The sequence below is a fragment of the Anas acuta genome, chromosome Z (assembly GCF_963932015.1).
Source record: "Anas acuta chromosome Z, bAnaAcu1.1, whole genome shotgun sequence".
NCBI classification, from domain to species: domain Eukaryota; kingdom Metazoa; phylum Chordata; class Aves; order Anseriformes; family Anatidae; genus Anas; species Anas acuta.
In genome coordinates, this window is record NC_089017.1 from 67,632,760 (window position 1) to 67,656,294 (window position 23,535).

Consider the following 23,535-nt stretch of genomic DNA (forward strand, 5'->3'; position numbering starts at 1 on the left):
TCCTGAACCTGCTTAGTTCATGAAGACTTATGCTGCGGCCACTTTTTTTTTTCCCCCAAGAAGGCCTAAAAAGCCAAATTCTCAAAGGAATAAAGTTAAAAATCAAACACCCTTTCCTTAACCTAGAGATCACAAAACTGTCAAGGCAGGGCCCTTGTGCCATGCCAAGTAATCCCATTCTGTCATCCATTTCCTGGTATTTTCATGTGTCATGTTAAGTTTCCCTGCAACACCATGCAGCAACAGTAAATTATAAAATTAGTAAGTTATTTGAATGAGAAAGCGTATTACAGCGCATGATTTATAGCGCACAGGCTTACGAATGATAACCATCGTGCAAGAGGTGCTTTGCATAACAGAGGTTACACTACACCTCCGCAGCGTAACTGCACGCTCCGTGAGTGCTGCAGGGAGGGCAGGTGCATACCTACGAGGCTCTTTGCCACATCTGCCTTCTGCAATGCAGATCTGTCGTGTCAGGCAGCTGGTGCCTTACTCACAGGGTCCGTCCGAAGTTTCGAGAGTGTCACAGTTTCCGTGCAGCCAACGTGACGCTGGCTGGAGCTCTTGTATGACTTCGGAAAATTAAGGGAGGGTTCTCGTGGTGTGCGGTGTGTGGGCTAGGAAGTCCAGCTGAAGCTTCCTCCTGGTCAACTGACAAGCTGAGCCGTCTGGTGACAAGAACATAAAATTGCTATCAGGGAGAACTCCTGGATAACAGAAGCAGAAAAATCTTAATTGATATGCAGAGAAACAATGCTTAATCTGTATTTTCATGATTTAAGTGAAAAGGAGACAAGGGAACACATGATGTAGAGATTTTCTGATAGTTTCACACCCCTTACGAGTTTATCTAACTTGAATTCGAGGGGAAAGAATAGATCCTTGATACTTCAGCTGGAAGAGAAATGAAAATACTTCAGGCTGCATTCAGTAAGCCTTGGCTATGCCCATGTCCTGTTCGGTCAGGCAGTATTTGGAGGCTGGGTTGTTCTTTTTAGGAATGAGACCCTGAGCTGTGAAAGCTGAGGAACATCCTGGGGTTGTCGATTGACATCAGACTCAGCCAGGGGAAGTTCCTTGTTAGTATTTGCAATGAACTGAAATTAATGGGCAACCCCACAGTTTCAAATGGAATTTAAAAATGTGTTTATTGTTATTATTATTATTATTATCATCATCATCATTATTTTGGTTCAACTTCATTTCCAATGTAATAATCAACTGCTTAATTTTTATTTGAAGCAAAAAATCATGACCATTACTGTCTGAAAGCTGGTCTTGTAATAAGAGTGTTACTAAGGTGAGCTGGCAGTCTTCCTAGTTTTCTTTGGGGGGTGGATTGGTACACCCCTAAAATATGTATCATGCAAGATGTCTTTTGGGAAGTTCAACACTTCCCTCAAAGCTAGGAGGGCAAGGTTAAGGCAACACAGTAATCCCCTCTATTTTTTTTTTTTTGTCAAGCAGACAGAAGCAGAGAAACAGCTCAAAGATTACTTGAAATTTGAGGGAGCTATGTTGTCCCCAAGATTTAGACACTCTCCAACACATTTACATTCTCTACTTCATATTATTTTGTATATGTTAACTTATATAAGTATCATTACATTAAGCACATTAACTTACTATATGCTGTTTATATTCTCTCCTGTTTTCTTTTTATTGTGAACTAAAATTTCTTCAGGGCATAAAACTAAGTTTTCATCAGGGAACATATAGTTGCTGTTTTGCTGGGAAATTATCAAATCAGCAAAGAGTTTTTTCAGTATGATAATCATTTTCTGTGGGAAGTTAAGTCCATGACTGACTGATGTTAGAGAGACTAAAGGGAAAGATAAAAACAAATTTTAAAAATAACTCCACTACTTAATTTGCTGATCTTCACATGATACTTCATTATGTTTTTGCCCAGTTTTAAGTTAATCAAGCAGTTTGATTTTGTTTTTCCTAAGATGAGCATAATCACCGTGATTGATATTGATTGTTGTTGTTAGGAAGGCACAAGCACCTAAAGAGAGTGGGCCTTGTCTCCAAATACACTTATAAGCAAAGCAGGTTATTCTCAGTCACACTCAGATTAAGATTACATATAAAGCATATAAAGTAATTTACACAGTAGAATCTGCTTGGAAGAGAAGAACATTTTTAATATTACAAAACTCCCCAGGTTGCAGTCTCAGCTAGCAGTGGTTGGTGCTATACATTCACCTTTCACCTGATTTTCACATCGGCAGAACACTCTTGAAATCCTGTGTCTCAAGACAGCATTTTTACGTGGCTGGAAGATTTATCGTGGTGCAGATAAATCTGGCATGCCAACTTGTTCTTTCCCTCGGCCTGCCAATGTCAGGTTCCACTCCGTGCCAGGCCTAGTGAAACTTGGTGACAAGAAGCTCCACCTCTGGTTTTCTGGCTAATTCTGCGTTATTTTATTATTGTCACTTAAATGAACAGGTAAAAGAAAGAACCCATTCTAAAGAGTCTGCAGTTTAGGTCAGATGTCATAAAAAATGTAACATTATACAAGGAAATGGATGTAGGAGTGAAAAGTGATAGGCTTCTTGTTTACTAGTATTCATATATTAAACCCATTATTATTTTAATAGAATACTGTTTGTATAGATGCAGATTTTGTCTCTGTAGTCCATGCTGAATGGCACTGCACTCCATGAGCAGTTCCACTGGAAGTGTTTGATCAGGAGTTAGCAGGACTGTGGCTAACCTTGGGAAACATGCCCGGCAAGGAGATGTTTTGATGTAGAGAAGGAATCGTTGTATATATCAGGAAAGGAAAAGGTTTCTGTATGATGTGATGGACAAAACGGAGAAACAAAAGTGATCAGAGAATCTGAAATACCTGTCTGTTAAATCCCCATCTGTGACATTAAAGCATGCACAGTACATCTTTGAAAGAGCTGTCAGCACAAGAAATGATCGGTAAGTCAGAATGCTACACACAACACCATGGGAATCAATACCAAGGACTCTGTGGCTGAGGTGGCTTTTTCTGACACTGCAGCAGAGTTAAATCTCTCGCACCCAATAATCAGGAGGAGATACAGCCAGGAGCTTGCTGAACACATTTCTATCACAATAAATCTGTAGGAGCAATTCCAGCTGTCAATCCACTCTCAGTACACTGGCAAAGACAACCACACAGAATGAAAAATCTTACATGAATTTTTGGGCTTACAGGTAATGTTTCCTTCATACAGAGGTCTCAGATTGTTCAACACAGAAACATTCAGAGCCATTCAGATTTGAAGCGACCTTTAGAGGTCGCTAGTTCGACCTCCTGCCCAAAGCAGGACCATTTGTGAGACCAAAGCAGGGTGTTCAGGGTTTGTTCGAGTTGTGGCTTGAGAACACCCAAGGGCAGAGGTGGCATAATCTTTCTGGGAAACCTGCTCCACTGCCTGGCTGCCCTTGTGGGGAAAATGTTTTTCACCTCCAGCCTGAAGCTCTTTAGTTTCAAGCTTATGCCTGTTATTTCTCATCCTGCTGCTGGGCATCGCTGTGAGAACCCATCCCTTGCTCCTCAATTGCCTCCCTACAGGCACTGGAGTGCAGTTAGGTGCCTCAAGGCCATCTCTGCTGCAAAGCCATGCTCTGTTCACGCTGCCCTGGGCACTGCTGGCCCTTGTTGCTAATCGGGGACACGGCTGGCCCCTGCTCAGCCTGCTCCCTGCTAGGACCCAGGGCCTTCTCCATGGAGCTGGCCCCATCCCCATGCCAGGGCTCTGCCTTCCCTGGAGCAGGGCTGCAGAGTGGTCCTGTGTCATGTGCATGGGGATCCTGTCAGGCCCATCAAGGTCCCTCCAGATGTCAGCCCTGCCCTCACGTATTATTGTCTGGTCCTTGCAACTCGATGTCATCTGCTAACTTGATGGAAACGCACCCTGTCACCTTCCCCACCTTGTCAGTGATACAGATCCTAAAGAGGACAGGTCCCAGGACAGACCTCTTTGGGCCCCTCTGGTTGCCAGTCTCAATGTGGGGTGCGACTCCTTATCCACCAGCCTCTGAGGCCTGCTGCCCAAGCGGGTATTTACCCATCTGGCTGCCCACCAGCCCAGGCTGTTGCATCCCAACCTGGGTAAAAGGATTTTTTAGTAACAGTGCTGCAGGCCTTGCTAAGGTCAAGGTAAATGACACCCCCTGCTTTCCCCTCACATGCAATTCTATTTTTTTTATCACAGAAGACAGCCAGGCATGAGTTACCCCTAATTAATCCATACCAGCCGTCCACAATCACATTCTCCTTCATGTGCCCAGAAAAAATTCTTCAGGAAGACTTCCTCCAGCTACAGAGAGGCTGACTGCCATGTAATTGTGTAGCTGTCTTTCTGACCACTTTTGAAGATACATGCTATTTCTCCACAGTTATTTGGGATCTTTCAAACATTTAAGCAGCCTTGCAAGAGCATTGGTCTGAAAGTAATCATCTAAGTTGCAGAGTACTTCCCCATCAGGTCCCTGCTCTCAAAAGATGCCCATAAAGATGAAAGATTACAGAAGTCACTTTGAAAAGGAGATGACTAGACTTGGGCTTAACTTCTTACTCATTTAATCATTTCTTCCATTCTTATAGGATAACTAAGTTGGTAGCACACAATTTTTTGTTACGTTGTTGAAGATCTTTTCATAATTAATTCATAACTAATATGAAAGCTTGTTAGGTACTGTAGGATTTTAATTTCTAGGAAAATTTGGGCATTCATTCTTTATTATTATATATCATATACATGTGTAGGAATCTGTCTGTATTATATGCATAACATTAAAAGGAAAATAATTTGCAAAGTCTTGATAATACCTAAACCTATAAGAAATGCAGTCTACCACATTCCTTTCTGGCGTTTGTATGGAGTTCTCTCTCTGAATGTCATAAATGTCTTTTGCAGTTCTAAGGCTGAGAAACTGGTCTTTGTCCATGGAAACTTAATGCCATGAGAAGAAAGCTTCTCTTACAGGCTTGGAGGCCACCATAAGTATACCCTGTTCCCCTTGGGATGGGATTCCAGTAGAGAAGCCACGAGCTGCCTTACCAACCACCAGGGTGGCTTGTATTGGTACTGTAGTCTGCCTGGACTCCTTAGTTTCTCTTTTCTCACGATGCGATGAAACCACACTGACCTCATAAGCGAATTGCTTAGATGACATTGCCAGATGATCCAACAGATTATTTACCTTCCAGCTGCAAAAAGAGCAAGCATAAAACCACCTGGTCCTTCCAGTCAAACCTCAGGGAAAAGCACCTTGTATGTCTGCTGATGTGGTTGACAGTTTCCGCAGACAAAACCTACAATTTGAGCATCCAAGGATAGACATCTCGGCATCATTCCTGCCCTCTGGTCTCAACCATCTGATGTGTCTTCTCCAGCTGTGGCCATTATCTAGCACATCAGATAAAGGCTATGAAGAAAAATCCATAATACATGCAGATTAATATGCCCTTCGCAGGAAAACAAAATCATTGCAGATTTTCATCAGTGTGATTGCATGGACTTTGCACAGCAACAGATGCTATAGACACACTATGGTTTATCCCTGAAAACTCTCCCTAGAGCCAATAGGAAGAAGTTGAATGACATAATACAAAGATTCACAGTAATGTACAACATATCAGTGATACTTGAGATGGATAGCAAAATAACAGCTTTAAAAAGCACTTCTTTAGTGCTCTGTTCCCATAGTTACATGGAACAGTCACCACTGTCAAGTGACCAGCAGTGCAAGAAGACCCACTTGCTGGAAATCAATGTTAATCAAACTCAGACTGGAAATTAGGCATGAATTTTTAACAAAGAAGCTGGTTAATCACAGGAAATCTCACCCTGAGATTATTCATATCCTCCAGAACTGGAGATCTGCTCAACAGAAGTGCAGGAGTGCTCAAGCAGAAGGTGCTGAGCAAGTTTCTCTGAACTTAAAGGAATTCAGTTCCTGTCCTGTCTCTCCTCAAATGTTCTGCAGCCACGTCATCCCACAAAACAATCTCTCAGGATCACCTGGTTGCTTTTAAAGATGTTACTTTCAGATCAAGTGCTGCCAAGTCTGCGTCTCTTACTCAGACCAAGACAAACTAAATCAATACTTGCTGGTTTATGTGCAGCTAGGCTGGTGGTGATACTTCAGAGTAACTAATACAGGCCTCTGCTGCTGTGATTATGGATGGTAAACACTGCACAGCAGCTGGGACCCCTGCAGGAGTCGAATGAGGTGAGTCAGTTTAGAAAGCCAAATGTAGATAAAACTGTTAACTTACTTGTTTGGTAGGGCTGATTTTCTGTTAGCTTAACTGTGATCAAGCTAGTCTCATAGCAAGAGCACTGGAAGAGGAGCAAAAAGCACTGTAGTAAGGAGAGAGGTGGGCTGCATCTGGATAATTTAGCTGCTCTCTTCAGCAGAAAATTAGAAAAGTTCATCTGCACCATACCCTGACCCTGGGAGCTGCTTTTCTTTAAGCTGACAAGGTGGTAACTTGAACGTGTATTTTCTTTTTTGGGGAAAACATGAGTAAGATGATGTTATTTTTGTTAGTGCTTACTGTTTGTATTGCTTAGGTACCTCACCAGCCATCCTGCGTTGGTGGCCAAACCCCACCTAGGGATTACCACACGCCTTGCTGGAGTTGCTTATAATAGATATAATGGCTGTTGAGTCCCACCCTTTAGTCTGGCAAGACGGAACATATGTAAGGCTTGTCAAGTGACACGGCATTCAGACAGCACAATGACAGGGCAGAGCATGAGTACATAAACAGATAGGCAGATCAATTAGTTACTATGGCCTCAAATAGCGACAGTTATCATGCTATCTGTATATAGGCTAAACATTACCCTAGCAGCCGATCATTTAACAAGTGTGTAAATTGACTATACCTTTTCTCCAGCAGCAAAAAGGTGGTTGGAGAAGCTCCCCTCCAACCCTGGTAGCTCATTCCTGCCTACCATCACCATTCCTCAGGAAGAGTGACACAACTATAAACTTTGCTTCTGAAATTATCTGTCTCTCAAATAAGCCCTCTCATATAGGAAAAAAAGATGAATCCTTAATCCAGATCATTTCTGGCACCTCCAGACAGCTTCATGGCACAGCCTAAGGGTGTGGGAGAGCCACGAACGATGAGTAGCAGGGCAGGAGGAATGGGGAGTCAGAAGCTTTCAGGAGAGCTTCCTTGCTGGAGTGAACATATCACTGAGTCATCCCCTTTCTTAGTGATGAGAAGAAAATTTAATTGAAGGACAAGCTATCCAAGCATTACCACTGTTTAAACGACTATAATTATAATAATGCATCATAACTCAATACAATACTTTAGATATGGTAGCTACACAAAGATAGGCTTGATGGCTGTGTGCTTACCCAGTGTGCAGTATTGTCAGTTGGTATGCCATCTAATATTCTTTTTTTTTTCCATTATATTATGAGTTTTACTTTCTTGTTTTCTTGCACAATTTTTTTCTCCCCCTGAGTATTTAGGAAAGTGCCTATCTCAACTATTTTACTTCTTGGTTCAGAGTTAGGGACTACCTCTTCCCTTTCAGTATGTTTCAGTCTTAGTATTATTTCCCACAGCTGTCTCTCTGCTTTCAGTATGTATCAGCTCTGATCATATTCTGTTGGAATCACTTCTCTATCACTAGATATAATCACCACTCTGGCAGCCGTACCCTGGGGTGCATCAGGCCCAGCACTGCCTCTGGCCGAGGGAAGGGATTGTCCCGTTCTGCTCTGTGCTGCTGTGGCCTCACCACAAGCACTGTGTGATTTTGGAGAATACAATATACAAAGAACATAAAACTATTAGAGGGTGTTCAAAGGAGGGCTATAAAGGTGGTGAAGGGTCTGGAGGGGAAGACGTGTGAGGAGTGGCTGGAGTCACTGGGAAGGTTCAGCCTGGAGGAGGCCGAGGGGAGGCCTGATGACGGCCTGCAGCTCCCTCAGGAGGGGAGCGGAGGGGCAGGTGCTGAGCTCTGCTCTCTGGGGACAGCGACAGGACCCAGGGGGACGGCATGGAGCTGGGACAGGGGATGGCCAGGCTGGGGTTAGGGAAAGGGTCTGCACCCAGAGGGTGGTCGGGCACTGGGACAGGCTGCCCAGGGCAGTGGGCACAGCACCAAGCTGCCAGAGTTCAAGAAGTGTTTGGACAGTGCTGTCAGACACAGGGTCTGATTTTTGTGTGGTTGTATGTGGAGCCAGGGAGGATCTTTTTGGGACTCTTCTGACCTGGGATATTCCATGATTCTAATTCAGACCTCAGCTCCAAGACTCACGACAGAGTATACTTCGCTCTTGTGAAGCTACAGAGTTAGTCTCTTAGGTGTTAATCCTGGTGAGTACTCTAGTACAGTACCATCCAAAGAGAGTAACTGAGTGACTTTGATTGCTTTTTAAAAAAATAATAATAATAAAGTGTGCTTAGCTACTTCAGAGGGCGTGCACCCAGATCCCTAGCCCTGTGCATGTCATGTTTGGCACTGTCCTGGTTGAGCCCTTGCCCCGTGTCCCAGCACTACCCTTGTGCCAGCTCTGGCATCTGTTGGTCCCTTTGCTGAGGGAGGAAACTGGCAGCCCCAGAAAGGCCAGAACTGACAGCCAGCAATTAGCCCTCCTTACAATGCCATGGCATTGTGACTTACTGATGCAGTTTTTTGTTTTGGCTGAAGCTGTCACCAAAAAGGGAAGCTTTTCTCTCCTTCCTCCCCCTAGCCTGGGTTCCTTGCACTAAAGGTCACGTTAACAACCTCAGCCCTCCCCCCAAAAAAAAAGAAAAAAGAAAAAAGATTAGTTTCCATCTCATCAGTGAGGATGGTTGAGAATGCCAATGCAGGGAGAGAGTGGAATGTGAATGTATGAGAGGAATGTGAATGATGTGAATGTATGTGTATTTGTGTGAGTGCCTGCTTTCCCGAAGATAGTTTAAGCTACTGCATCCAGAGCTCCTGATGGAGGAAATGTGTATGTGCTTGAAACATTAGAGGAAATTCAGTTCTATTTGGCATATCTACAACCAAAGAGCCCTCATTCTGCTTTACAGGAGAACATTTCTATCTATATAAAGCATTTGCAAACATGACAAGAATCTCTGCTGATTTTTTTTTTCCCCTGTTTGGTTATGCCAGCAAATATGCAAATACGCTGGCTTTTTTTTTTTTTTTTTTTTTTTAATCAGGGTGGATGGGGTTATATTACAAACCAGTATTAGCAAATTACTATCAGAAAGGTAAGTTGTTATAACTTTTATTAAAAAAAAGATTGGACACAGCTAGTTTTTATGAATGTTCATGTATGATGGAATGGAGGAATTAATATTACGAAAGAATATCGATTCATTGTTTCCATTTAATGTGCAAGGTGGCACATATGTAAAAGATTTCTATGTTAAACTTGAAATATTTCAGTAAGCAAAAACTTTAAAAAAAAAAAAAAAAGATTTAGTTGAAATGAGAGTCTCTGGCACATTCTCCAAGAGTAATGTTACAATAATTGCCATGCACCTTCAATAGAACGAAAAGGAAAATAATTACAGAACAGCTACAATTTGTCAAACAGCTTCAGATATGGCACAAATAATAATAAGTGTACTTAGTATTTCCAGAAATAGGTTAACAAATGAAGGCTTTCATAGATGTCCTGGGGGAAACAGAATTAACGTGCATTCCCTGGGGAGGCTCAGAGGTGGAGTGCTGACAGTAGAACGGTGGCATGCACATGATGAAAACAGCGCACATGAGGAGGGTCAAGGACAAAGAGGCACTGGCATTTGAAATTCTGTACACTTGTTTTCATTTGTTTGTCTTTGATAGGATCTTTTATTATGGCTAGTTTTAAGATTAGGTCCCAGCCAATACGTTAGTGAGTAGCTTGGCATTTTCTACACAAATGTTCATTGGCTGCCTTCCATTTCAGGATGTAAAAGAAGTGAACCACGGTTCAGCACAACCTTCTGCTCATTGTTTTTGCTTGTGTATGCAGAAGGAGAAATTTTCTTCTCCATTGGCCTTCTCCATTGGCCGTCTCTTTGGCCTTTTGGAGGCCACTTTTATTGTGCAGTGTCTTGAGGCTCAAGGGACAATGCAGCACATCTGTGGTAAAAGCAGAAGGCTCTGCTTGTTCTTTGCAAACACATTAACAGTGTTAGGAAGCCCGAGGCCTTTCTTCCCCTGGGGAAAATGGCCTTTAGGCTCTGGTGAAGTAAGATGACAGATTTGCCTGAAAAAGCCTGCTTGAGCCTTCGCATGAAGTCTATTTCTTGTCAACAAAGTTCTTTATTTTTCAGGGTGTCTAGCTGAGACATTTCAACTGCAGTTCCAGTCTTCAGATCAGATTATGGGGTTTTCCATTTTAATGCTGCATTCTTGGTATTTGTTGTTGTTGTTTTTTTGCCTAACACCTGGGAGCTGTCTGAGTTAGGATGCACCTTGGAAACACGAGTGTATTTAGACAAATACAAAGGCCAAAGGATGCTGTCATATCCTGCTGACTTCTATTCTAGCTGAAATAAAGACATAATATAGACACAGTATTTTTGTAAGATGATTGGTGGAAGCTGATCCTCAGAGCTATTTGGATAGCTGTTCCTGATAAGGAGCAATACTCTGTGCTCTCCACCCTCTGACAGTGCTCCATCATATATCTTCTGTAGCCAAGATGGACTGTCCGGTCTGTTTTCTGGACAGTAAAAGACATCATCCTTGTATCTCCATTAACATGCTGTTCAATTTCAGGTGAATGTAAGAAGAAAATTTTTGCACCATGAGGGTGATCAAACACTGGCACAGGTGTCCACAGAACTTGTAGGATCACTGTTCTTGGAGTTACTCAAAACACAAGACCCCAGGCAACTTGCTCCTGCTTTGAGAAGGGGTTGGATAGAAGATCTAGAGAAGCATTTTCCAATATAAATTATTCTATGACACAAGTTCCAAACACCTCAGCTGAGCACAACTCAGACTGGTAAGGTTTTTTACAGAGAGTAACTGTGCAGTCCCTGGAACCCTACAGTACCCACAGACGGTGTTTGAGCTCTAGAGGTAGTTTTTTTGTATCATTACAAATATAATGCTCAAATCATGAAAATCTTAATTTCCTCCATACTGGTCAGATGACCACACAGGTATGCCTGGAGATGGTAATACATCCAGGCTTAAACACTGTTCAGTATCAATAAAGGAAGAAATGAAGATCAGTGATGTTGAGTACCTATCTTTTATTTACCTATTTGTTTTTCTAATATTTATTCCTATGCTTTTAGTTAGTCTGTTATTGTTCTATATAGGAGGAGGCTTAGGCTGCATAAGTGCTTGTAAAATAACTAAAGTCTGTAAAAAATCTGCTTTCATAGGAGCTTTCAATTGCAGGTATGTCTTTTTATTTTTATCTGTATATTAAGGAACACTTGAAGGGCTATGGTGGAGATTAGAACCCCATTACAAAACTGTAAGAAAAGATACTGTCATACAGTTTAAACTGGCCTCAAGATTTTTTTTTTTATTTTTATTTTTTCTGAATTTAAGCCCTTCGCTCATCTTTAAATTGGAGTAGAACTACGCTCATCTTTGAATGGAGTATAGTAGTCTCTATTAAAAAAAGTAAAATCTTACCTAAAGAAGCATGTGTTGGCAAGAGGTAAATTAGGTGGCCAAAAATGCACACATTCAGGTGTGCTCCATTGTTCTCAGTCTGTGTATCATTTTAGTTCAGGATTGATCCCATCAGAAATCTATATTTCATTGTAGGATTGTGCACAAAAACTGCATAAAACTGGGAATACTGGAAGCTAAAGGATACAGGGCTAAAAGGCTGATAAAATGATACTATTGTTAAAACAAAACAAAACAAAACAAAACAAAACAACCCACAAACTTATTAGTACATTTTCCTGTAAAACAATGTTTATAGCTTATTGTCTTCCTTTTACCCATAAATAAATAAATAAATAAACACTCAATTTCTGAGATTCAAGTAAATGAGTACAGAGTTTCAAAGAAATGGGAAAGATTAAGCTGAAAACCATATAGTGATCGGACAGGAAAATCATTTCTTAATCGGTTAAAAGAATGTGAACATATAAACACAAGAAGTAAAGAAAAAAAGATTCCTGATTCCCTAGTTAGGTGCTATGTATGAAGTCTGATTTGCAGACATATACAAAGCCTGATTTGCTAGTCTTTGGAACACTATGAAAAATTAATTTTTAACAGCTTTATTGAAATATTTCCATTCAAGTCTGGTCTTGTAGTTCTAATAATATTCATAGGTATTAGCAGGCCTTATCAGGCCTTTTGCTTAGGGCTGCAGGACCAGGAAACACTTTATTTTCATGGTACAATAAAGTGTAACTAGATAAACTGAGCATGTAGGTGGATTGTCAGGAAACACATTTCTTCATAATGACGTCTTTCAGACTGGGGACTGAGTGATCACACAGGGGAAGAGTTGGAAATCCTTTTATTTGAGAAATTACCAACTGCAAAAATCTTTTGGAAATGTTTTATGTAGGAAGCTCTCTTTCACAGACAGGAGGCAGAACCATGCTAATGTAAAGCAACTTTCCTGGAAACAGAAAATGAGCCTTGCTAGAAAAAACAGGAAATATAATTATTTTTACTACTTCTCCATAAACATGACCATTGAACAGAAGTATGGGAAATTGGTTAAAAACGGGGCCATCAGGTCAGGCTATGGAAGTGAAAGGGCTTGGTGCAAGCAACAGATAGCTAATATATTCTCACTTATTTTCCCCATGTAATGTTTATCTGAGTGAGAGGAAAATCTGCTACAGGTGAATGAACATCTCTATCAGGTAAACATCCCATGTAATCCAAAAGTGCAAAATAAACAATTTTTTTTTTTTTTTTCTCAGCTGAAGCAAGTGTCAATACAACACTTGAAATCTGGTGAGTGTTACGTACCTGATGTATAGAAAATGAAAGTAATTTGCAATGACTCCTGATTAGTACTGTGACGAGTGTTTTAGAGAGGAGTACTTCTTTCACCTCTTTGGGAGAGCCAAGCTAGTGTGACCATTTGTTCAGTGAATCAATGCCATATTGCTTTTAAAATTTAGGAACTGCAGCTCATATGGGATCTGGACTGCCAAAACCATGCAGTTATGAGCACCTGAGAAAGCTGCTTTGAGCTTCCCAGGCAGGTCTGCACTTCATCACAATCGTTATTGCCTCTGTGTTAGTGTTGTATCACTGAGGTCAAGCTTAAGGCCTCTTTGAAAACTAGCTTCTCTTAATTATTTTTAAATGACAAGATAAGCAGCTACTCTCAAATGACTTTAGGAAAATTAATTAATTTAACCTTAAAATAACCTTGCGAGGAAAATCAATTGCCATTATTTCTGTATGAGAAAAATGGAAAAGAACCCTCCTCAGAGACAATATTTTACATAATTTGCTCAAGGCTGCACAGGAAATATAATTTGTGAAATTAAGAAAAAATACTCATATTTCTGTAATTTTTGATCTGAATCACAAAAGTGTCTTCTTCCTTTGTGTTCTGCTGACAAACTGCAAGCGTGGGGAGATTATTCATTTCCCTACTGTGGATCAAAGATAAACTTTCTTCTGAACTCCTTGTTTTAAAGTGCATACACAGTATGTCCTTTTGTGATCCATGCTATCAAGGCTAAGGTGAGTTCAGACTGCAAAAGGGGAAAGTGTTACTGTGAATGTACCTACCACTTACTCTCTTTCTAGAGAGACAGGAAAAAAAAAGTCATTGATTATTTCCCACAAGCTGGCATAGTGTTTAGTCTGTTTTGTTTGTCTGTTTAAGAAAAGTGGTTAGAGTTGACCCTGGATGACTAAAAAAGTGATAGCTGTTGTCATGAGAGTCGGTCTGCAGCTCGTCTGGAGAGCTGCATCACTTCTGATGGTGAGCCTGCTGGCAGCTTGTGAAAGAAGTCCAAACTCAGGTCTTGGTAGATGGCAGTTGTCAGTAAGGAGCAGCTTTTCATACATTGTGTTCATTAGAAGCTAATCTCAGAGTAATTACTCTGCACCTAACTAATTAAATTTGCACTGGTCTCAAGAGGAAAAGCAGGCAGTTTCCTTGGGACTCTCTATTAATAGCTTTTAGGAACTTGTGTATAGACTCATATGCCCTACAAATGATGAAAAATATGTTTTGCTGTAAGACTTATTGCAATGGGATTCTTGTACACAATAACTGTGAAAGCCTATATTGATCACTGTTTGTTTCTTTACTTTTATTTTAATATCTGGAGATGCTGAATAGCGTAGCTTTATTTTCTCTTTTTGTCTTAGATAATGAGAACTTTTAAGTAAATGTCATCTGTTTTCTCTGGCTTCATTGCTGCTTCCATTGCTTCCTCCCAGTGCTTCTCTCTCTTGCGTCAGAAAAGAAACTCCTTATCTTATTTTTCTTGTAGAAAAGTCAAAGATAAAAACGATCCAGTCTAAACCAACTGCTGAAAAAATCAGAAACTGTCTCATAGACCTCCGTCTCTTCTCTATCCCTATCTTTCTCTCTGTCTCTATCTCTGTCTTTACCAGAGATATATGGGTGAAAAATGATGTTACAGAGAAAACTAGCTTATTTTTAACATTTAACCACTTTGGTGTACTGATTTATAGCTTGGCCCCAAGAAGCTGTGCTACAAATACAAATGTAGGACCAGTGAACTGCAGTGAGGGTTTGGGGAATGGGAGAATCAGGCAACCTTGAAAGACAACCTCTCTGCTAAGTTAAAGGTCTGTGAAGCAGTATCCTCAGGCAGTTTGGATCTCTAGGAAGTGGTAAATAGCTACAAGCAGCATTTTAGATCTCAGCATTCTCAGAGATGTTGTTTTTCCTTCCTACAGATTCTAGTTTCAAGTGTTTACAGAATAATCACAGTTTCTATTTAGACATTTCCAGCTCTCAAGATTTCAGCCTAAGAAGTGTCCTAAATGAGCATGGCTTTGAAACCTAGAAGCAGAAAAAAACGAGGGAATATTTTTGCCATTGTGCGACTTAAGAGCCTGTCTTGTAGTTTTAGGCAAATCCCACTGCTGACACTCCAAGGCTTACTGCAGAGGTGCTGAGTGGCCGTGCAGGATGCTCCTTGTGCCAAGGAGAGCTGTAAGGTCAGACCGTGATGCTGCAGTCACAAGTTGGGGCAATCAATTCCAAACATCTCTGTGCTGTGAGTGCAGCATAAAGCATCATGGTGCATCTCAAACACGTTTCTCTCTCTCTCTCTCTCTTCCCAAATAACCATTTTCTGTATTCTTCTTTAATCTTGACAAAGCTCAGGAAAAGAGGAATAATTAAAATGCCCAGTTGTTTACAAAAAGCCCTTCTATATGTGGGCCTTCTTATGACTGATAATTTCTGACGTTCCAGGAATCATTTTTATTCTCTGCATGCAAAAGTTCTTGGCAAACACACTAGTTTTGTACAAACATGCCACAGTCCACCAAGTGTAAACTGAATTTATTAAAACAAACTGAGAGGCAAGGCACAATTAATCTCCTTCTCTCATAGTCTCACATGCTTCTCTGGAGTATTCTCAGCCAAATGGTTTGTAATCACCCTGCCCCACAAATTACATACATTTATTTTCTGTTTCTATAACCTTTTCCATCCACAGATATTCAAGAAATTAGAGCAATTTTTCATTCACAAACCCTCATGGTGCACTGGATATCTAGTGGTAATATCCTCAGGGTATATCATCGTGGACAAGTGCAAGCAGGACATGTAATAGGAACTTAATGACAGAGCTGAGAGGTGAACCCAAATTTTAAAATACCACCTCCACCTGCAGTCTTCTGCCCCAGGTGTGTTACACAACCTGATTTTGAACATTATAGACAGGACATAAAATTTTATACCACTGTTAACACTTTGTGCTCAACAAAGTCAATAAAGGAATTAGCAAAACTGTCTTCAGCAGAAAAATAGTATTTTGTCTCCCATTGTAGCTGATTTGTACCTTGTACAAATTACCTGTACATTGGTAATGACCTGTACATTGTACCTGTCATGTCATTGTACAATGACAATGCAAAAGTGCAGAGTGCTGGGCAGATGAGGAATACAGGTTTCTGGATTTCTACATGTGTTAGCCAAGTTTTTTTTTTTTTTTTTTTTTTTCTGCCTATCTGCTTTGCTTCACTTTTAGGAACATGAATTCCTTGTCTTGTAGGAAGTAAATACTCATATTTTTTTTTCTCTATCCAAACTTGGAGTCCACCAATTCCTTTTCCAGGAACGTCCCAGAAAGGCTGGAGAAGAAACATTATTTTTACAAAGAATTTGCCATAATGATAATATGTTAGCCATGTTTTGAAAATGTTCAGCACCAGAAACTTCAGAGGAAAGTGGAAGAACTTGTTAATTAGTAGCTAGGTGTAGGTCCTCACAGTGATTACATAGGATCCAGTTCTTAGTAATACTAACTCTGTAAGGAGAGACCTTTTCTTGCTGTCTGTGGCAAATATGCATTACTAAGAAATAAGATACTATTATAGCATTTGTTTTGTCGTTTCTTTACTTGTTTCCAAGATCCCCCTTAGATACAGATTTTTTATCCTAACTTTGCTGCAAGGGCCTCCAAGCTTTGGAACATATTACAGCAGTCAGAAAGGCAGATCTTGTGTCCTTTTTCTGCACGGTAGGTACTTCAAATTAACAGTGGGAGAAACACACGTGGGTGGTTTAGAGGAAAAAATCACCCTTGGAAAATTATCTGACTGATCCTGAAATGAACTGGAAAATTTCATCAGATCTGTGACTTACTTTTTCTTGTTTCTATTCTGATCAAAAGTGACAAGTGCTTTTTCCCCATGTACTTTTGGTTTCAGCCTCCAGTGTATCTTGGAAAATGAAAAAGGATCAAGTGAAAAAAGGCTGAATATGAAAACAGTTTGACTGGGACTCCTGTGTGCTATTGCCATGCAAATGATTGGGTAATAAAAAGTAATAACTACTACAAATTCTGAATCAAGGTTGATTTATAGATAAAAGGTTCAGATTCGGTTGAATATAGCAAATTATTCTTACTTGTTATTACATGTTGTTTTCAGAGTGGCTTCCCTTTTGAAGCTAGCTCAAGACACAAAATAGGAAATCTTCGGTTTAAGCTTTGCTGGTTTGAGTTGAGTAAAAATTTCTGCAAACTGACATTTCACGCTGCTTAGTGAACCAAATTTGCCTCCCCACTTCAAAATAATACTCTTGCATTGAGTGGAAGACTACCTTCATAGTTTAATACAAAATAAAATTTTAGTTTTAAAGTCACGATTGCTCCAAGAGCTAACTTGATGAAGTAGCTCACGCTGCCTTAGAACAGCCTGATGCAGAGAATTCCCAGCTGGTGTCCCTGAGCAGCAACACTTAACAGAGCTACTTGGAGCAAAACAGTCTGATTTGTTGTTGTTGTTGATAAATAGTTCACCTAAAATACCCTGGTAGCACTGCTTCTTTGTTGGTGCCCATTACTTTCAGCCAGCGTGAGAAACACAAGGCACAGTTCCTTCTAGGCAGCCTGTGCAGTTTTACTTGTTTATCCTGTTTCCTTCAAGTGGTGCATTTATCGCACCTTTGGGAGGAAACTTTTCTGCTCCTTCAAGCTTTGGACTTGCTGTTATAAGTTGAATTGTGTTCTGTTCCTTTATATCTAAAAAAAAATTTTGTTCCTTCTGGGTACTTCTAAATTAAAGCTGTTCCAAGTACTACTCCATATAGTATTCTGTTCAGGCAGACAAGAACAAATAACACCAAAGCTCAGGTGTGGAAAGAATTTTAAAAAGTATTTGGATAATAGGCAATAAAGATACTCACATGCACCACTGTCAAACCTTCATTGATTTCAGCATATGATGCGTATTTGATCTAGTGTGATACTGCCAAAAAATCCCCCTGTAAGGTTACCAGCTCTGCCTATCAATTGTTCTATATTTTAGCTGATTATTCTTTTTTTTTTTCCTTTGCACAGAGTGACTGAGAAGATGTGTCATAAACGAATACACCCTCTAGCATAAAGGGGAAAAGGTGGGTTTCTGCACTTTTCTCTTTGTTTAATTGGCCATTTTCTTGTGGAAAGGGGAAGAACAAGAAAAACAGTGACTTGATTTAAACAGCATTGGCAGGTGTAAGCATAAAGGCAGTTTCACTGTTGTCCACAGAACAAGCTTTACACTAAAGGGCTCCATTGAAGCCGAAGCCCATATAATTAGATTTCATCAGCAGAAGTACTTTCTGGTGCAATTGGCTTGTAGCATTATTATGCAAATAACACGGAGTGCTAAAACTGGATCCTAACTGTAAAACCACCAAACTAATTTGATGTAGCAAACACATTGCAATGAATGATAATCACCAGTGATTGCAATGAACTTCCGTGATTTCTTCCCATGCTTTGTACTGCTTTTATGCAACATTCTTCCTGAGGACAACTTCAGCTTGGAAATTGTCCAGAGGATGAGCTTTCTGCTGCCTGAGTTTTGTGGTGTTTTTACAAACAAACATCGGTGACTTCAGCAGGAGCACAACTCATGTAATCATAAAGGTAGACTGGCCTCTGAGGGGAACACAGATCTGTTCAAACTGATCAGTCTCATTCAGATGATTTCTGAAGATGACAAATGGGAAACATGGAATGTCCAATCCGTTGACATTTTTAATAATTTGTACAATATCTTAGGTGAAAGAAAGCATGGTAGCTTCACAGTCCTGTCATGCAGCTTGCATTTCTAGGTAGAGAAGAGTCCTTTTTGCACCATTCTTACAATTAAGAGTGCCCTTTACAATTAAATATTCACTGTCTGATGTGTCTCATGCCTCGACTCCCTGACAAAGAGTCCCTCCCCAGCTTCCCTGTAGCCCTCTTTAGGCACTGGAAGGCCATTGTAAGTTCTCCCCAGAGCCTTCTCTTCTCCAGGCTGAGCCTAACTCCCTCAGCCTGTCTTCATAGGATTTTATGTCTGGTCAGTTTACCAACATGTTGGAGACACCTGGATAAATTCTTATTTTGGAAACAGCTGTGGGTCTGATCAGGAACGTTTGGTCAGGAATTAGCAACACCCAAAGCAAAAAGAAGGCCAATGCTTCAGCAGTTTGTGTATGGTCTCTCTTTAAGCCTCAATTATGGGATTGTTATAACTGCAGAAGGTGGAGTGCAGAGGGATGACAGATCCCGCGAAGCTGTGTACCTGTGACTTGGACATCCCAGACAAACTCTGCAGAAAGCTGCAGGATTTCTTAACCCACTCTAAAGGTAGAAATTCTCCAAGGAAGCAGAAAATACGTGCTTATAAGTGTAAAGCTCTTGCTATAGCAAGAGTACTGAAAACAAATCAAGAAGATATTTACAAACATGGCGTCTTTTAGCCCAGACACCAGTGACGTAAAACCTGTATGCAATATGGAAGGAAAAACAGGGTGGGAATTCGTGAAAAATAAAAGATGCAAGGCATCCTGTCACTGATCCTCAGCCTAGTATCATAGCTGCTCCTTGTTATTACCTGCAGAATAACAGAGCAAGATTCATCACAGCATGCTTTTTCATAAGTAAAGAAGAGCTTATATGGAGATCACACACCCAGTGATTTTCAGAGAGTCCATCCAGGATTCACTTAGAGCACTGCAGAACAGCACAGTGAGCAACTCTTCTGCTGGGGCATGCTGATAAAAATTATCACTTCTGCTAATAAGAGTAGCCTTTACTGGCTTTGTACTTTGCTGCTCCAGTAGCATGGTGCACTTGGTATCTCTCCACCATCTCTCCCATATTCTTTCCCATCTTGTGGTGGGGAGATTGTATGACAACACAGTTTGAAATGCTCTCACTGCCTGTGCAACTTCTAGTGCAGCTCCTGTATTTTCTCAGCACGAAGCACTTACAGCAACATGCACTGGCATGGGAAACATCATGGGATGCTCCGTGGCCACCCCAGGAGCTTGGGCAAGCCTTACAATCTGCTGTCAGATGTCGAGGTGTTTTAAGTAGCTGTGCCTGCAGAACCACAGCGCTCTGTGCAGTGTACCAATGTGCCCGGTAATGGTTGGAGATGATTACCTGCAGTCCTTGCAGATACCAGGATAATGCGGCTTTCATTGCTGCCTCTCATCTTAGAGAAGTCCATGGTACGGGTTAGGTCATGATATTCACACTTAGTGACCATAAAAGCATCTGTAATGTGGAAAATCTCCACCTGGATCAGAATCCATCAGTTTCTCCCGTGTGTGAGGGACTGAGAGGCCCTCTGTGCTCCGCTTACTGCCTCAAGAAATGTGGGTTCGTGACAGGCTGCTGATGACCGCCAGCTGAAAGACTTGAGGACACCAGTGACATTAGGACCATCTCCTTAGCAGCCCGTGTGTAATGCAGTCAGAGGACCTCAGGCAGCAGACAACAAGCCCTTATCTTTTCTGTTTGCACTTTCGGATCATTACTAGAAGCTAACAGGCATGGCCTGAGTGTCATTCTCCAAGCCCCTGACCCCAGCAACAGCTGCATTCCTCAGAATAAAAAGGGAACTGCACAAGGCTGGCTGGCTGCTAAATCAAATGGCAGCCTGTCATTTACCTAGCCTATCTCCAACAATCTTGTGCTGTTGGAGGATGGAGAAGGATTGCCCAGAAATATTAGACTGAGTATTAGAAAGAAGTATTTTAGTAAGCACACAATAAGGAAAGCAGTAGAGAGGAACAATAACTTATCCTGATCTCTAAGTTAAACAGATTTATTGTCTGTCACTCCTAGCTGCATGATGTACAGCACTACAAGCATTAAGGGCTGTCTTTCTATCCCTTGTCAGTGCAACATCAATCACTGTGGAAATCCCATCCACGGCTGGAGTTCCTATGCATTACCCACAATGTAATTAGCAGCTAAGAAGAACAGTGAGAGCCGGTCTTCTCTTGGCTTCCTTTCCACGTGCCTGCGGGTGAGTTTTCTGGGGTGTTTATGCCTGCCGTTCTTAAAGAACTGTGCAATCCTCCCTTCTTGAGCAGCCAGCCGCATACTTTTCAGAGTTTTGTCCACTGGTTAGAGTTTCATTGTTTATGTTATGAACAAAGGCAGCCATTCTTGTCCTGAATTAACCTGTAGATCATTCTCTGAGTAATGCAGAGCTGGCTGAAGGGATCAGTATTAAGGACACCCTGCACTGCATTGTCAGCTGATGCCACTGTCACAGTGGTGACACCTGAACTCTGAGGCACTCCGTGGCGTAAACCTGACATAAACCACGCACCACCAAGATACCACCAGTCCTGTAGCTGCAGTCCCCAGGAACTCCTCTGCCAGAGGATTTATGACCCAGGTTTAAATGTTCGTAGTACGAAATGGACACCCAGCATCCACAAACTCACACTGAGGGACATCAAACCAGCCCCCATACAGCTGTGGCCCAGCTCTTGTGAAGACCATAAATACAGATGAATTGTTTTACTCAGGGAAAGGGACAGAACTGAAGGACCCTAATGTTGAATTTATTCAGCGGACGTAGACATGCCTGACTTATAGCTGGATCATATGGAGCCCAGGTCTTTGTAATACCAAAAAATGAGGTTACCATTGCTAGGGTTATTTATATAAAAAATCAGGACTGGACATGTTCAATTTTTCTTGATGTTTTGACAGAGTAATGTAATCGCTGGAAGGAGTTCTTGTTGTTTCCAAACTGCTTATCACATGAGAGGCACAGAAATATGGACTGGGGACTGGATACTCCCTCTTCACTGTTAATTTCAAAAGAAGCTTTGTGGCTGAAATCAGCGGCAATAAAGACTGAGCGGAGCAGCTCCATCTTGCTAATGGGTGTTGCTATGGAAATGAGGAAAATTTGCTTGTTCTTAGAATTATAAGAACACACAGGATAATGAGGGAAAAAGCATACATTTTAGCAGTCAGCCTTAAATGATGCCATCATGCTAGACAGAAATGTGTAGGTCTGTCTATAGTTTTTATTCCAAAAGTTTGCCTGCCATAATTTGCTTGTTCCCTAACAGTTTAGCCTGAGCACTTCAAGCATCAGCCCTTGCAGATTGACAATGCAGCCACAAAGCTCCACACAGAGCTGGGACTCCAGCGGCTCTCCAGCAGGCTTTGCATTGTTTTGCCCAGTGTTTCCATGGGAACCTGACTCTGCTGAGAAAAGAAAGATTCAGAAACTTCAGCTAAGCCAGTTTAAAAGAGCAGCTGCAAGCTGCTCTTGTAGCCTAGAGGAGACAGAACAAAGGGGCTTTGCTAGGAGACAGGATGGAAGAAATTGACTCTTTTATTTTTTTTTTTAAAGAAAATATGTGTGCCACAAAAAATCAAGTTATAAGTTTTTAGTGTACTGTCCCCATCAGTCTGCACAGGGCAAAATTTAGCTGAAAGGTCAGTTATGGCTCCTTTCATCATTAAAAGTGCTGTATCAAGGGCAAAATTTACTTTTCTGGGTAAAGTGCATGCAATACAGACACTGATGTGAGACCAAGAAGCAGAAATCCATCCTTAGCTTTGTCCAGGGCTTAGAGAAAATACACCTGGCTACAGCTCAGGTCCTCCTTTGTAACACGCTGTATTTCTTGGACTGTTGATGTCAGCGATGACACCCATGTATATTGCACTGGCTCCTGCTCCTTTGTTACCAGTGCTAATGCAGGGCTTTCACACTAGGAGGACATATTTGCACGGAGGAAACACAAGCTGGGACAGTGCTTCCTAAGGTTTTGTTTGCTGGTGGGACTTCTTAACCTAACGAAACTGTTACCCAATGAAGGAACATTGCCTCTGAAATGCAGAAGACAATGTACCATGACTTGGCAGTAGGCAAGGGTAAATGTGACTTGAAATGTATCCCATTAGTGAAAACAAATCTATAAATGAATGAAAGGCTCCATGGAATGAATGCTTCCATTAAAATCACAAAAGGGATCATATTTTTTTTTTCTCAGAGATAGCTTATTAGTTTAGCATGGTGCATTTATTAAGGCCACAGTTTTATCCCAGAATTTTTATGATGAAACATTAATTGTAACATGAAAATTGGAAACCACTGTATGTACTAGTGAGTTTGTTCTCTTAACATTTTTTCTCTTAATGTTCACAGATAAATTCTACAAGTATTAAAGGAAAACGGGCTGAAAGGGTATCTAAGGTACTAGTTTTCTAGCAGATTTGCTAATTTTTTTTCTTTGCTAAGAATTATTTGAGTTGTGCATTCCTGCTAGGTAGCAACTTTGATAGACTTAAAAAGTGTTTCATTCAATGTCTCTTACATAGCAGTACCTCAGGGAACTCCAGAAAGGAATGTAATTGGCAAAAATACTTTGATACTTTTGCTAGCACATGGAATGACAACTGCGCCTGCCTTCCTTGTGACAAGCGACAATTGCGAAGTCTTTCTTGGACATAGCTTGGCATGGTAGCTTAGTTTTGCCAATAAACAGAATGCAAGACGAGGCTTTGCTATTCTGCCCTACTCCTGCTAATAAGAGGCACAGGTGAGAACGGGAGTGCAAAAGCTGGGATTTCTTCCTGCTTTGGATGGTTGGGTCATGTAGACGGAGAAG

The 23,535-nt window shown here is 41.1% G+C and overlaps 1 long non-coding RNA gene across 1 annotated transcript; it reads left to right on the plus strand.

The window, feature by feature from the left end:
• The first annotated feature begins 4,969 nt into the window (after positions 1-4,969).
• LOC137848480 (uncharacterized) lies at positions 4,970-23,122 on the plus strand. Its single transcript, XR_011091378.1, has 4 exons — positions 4,970-6,225; positions 17,966-18,021; positions 20,790-20,918; positions 23,073-23,122. It is a non-coding gene; the product is annotated as an uncharacterized lncRNA (long non-coding RNA).
• Positions 23,123-23,535: the final 413 nt, after the last annotated feature.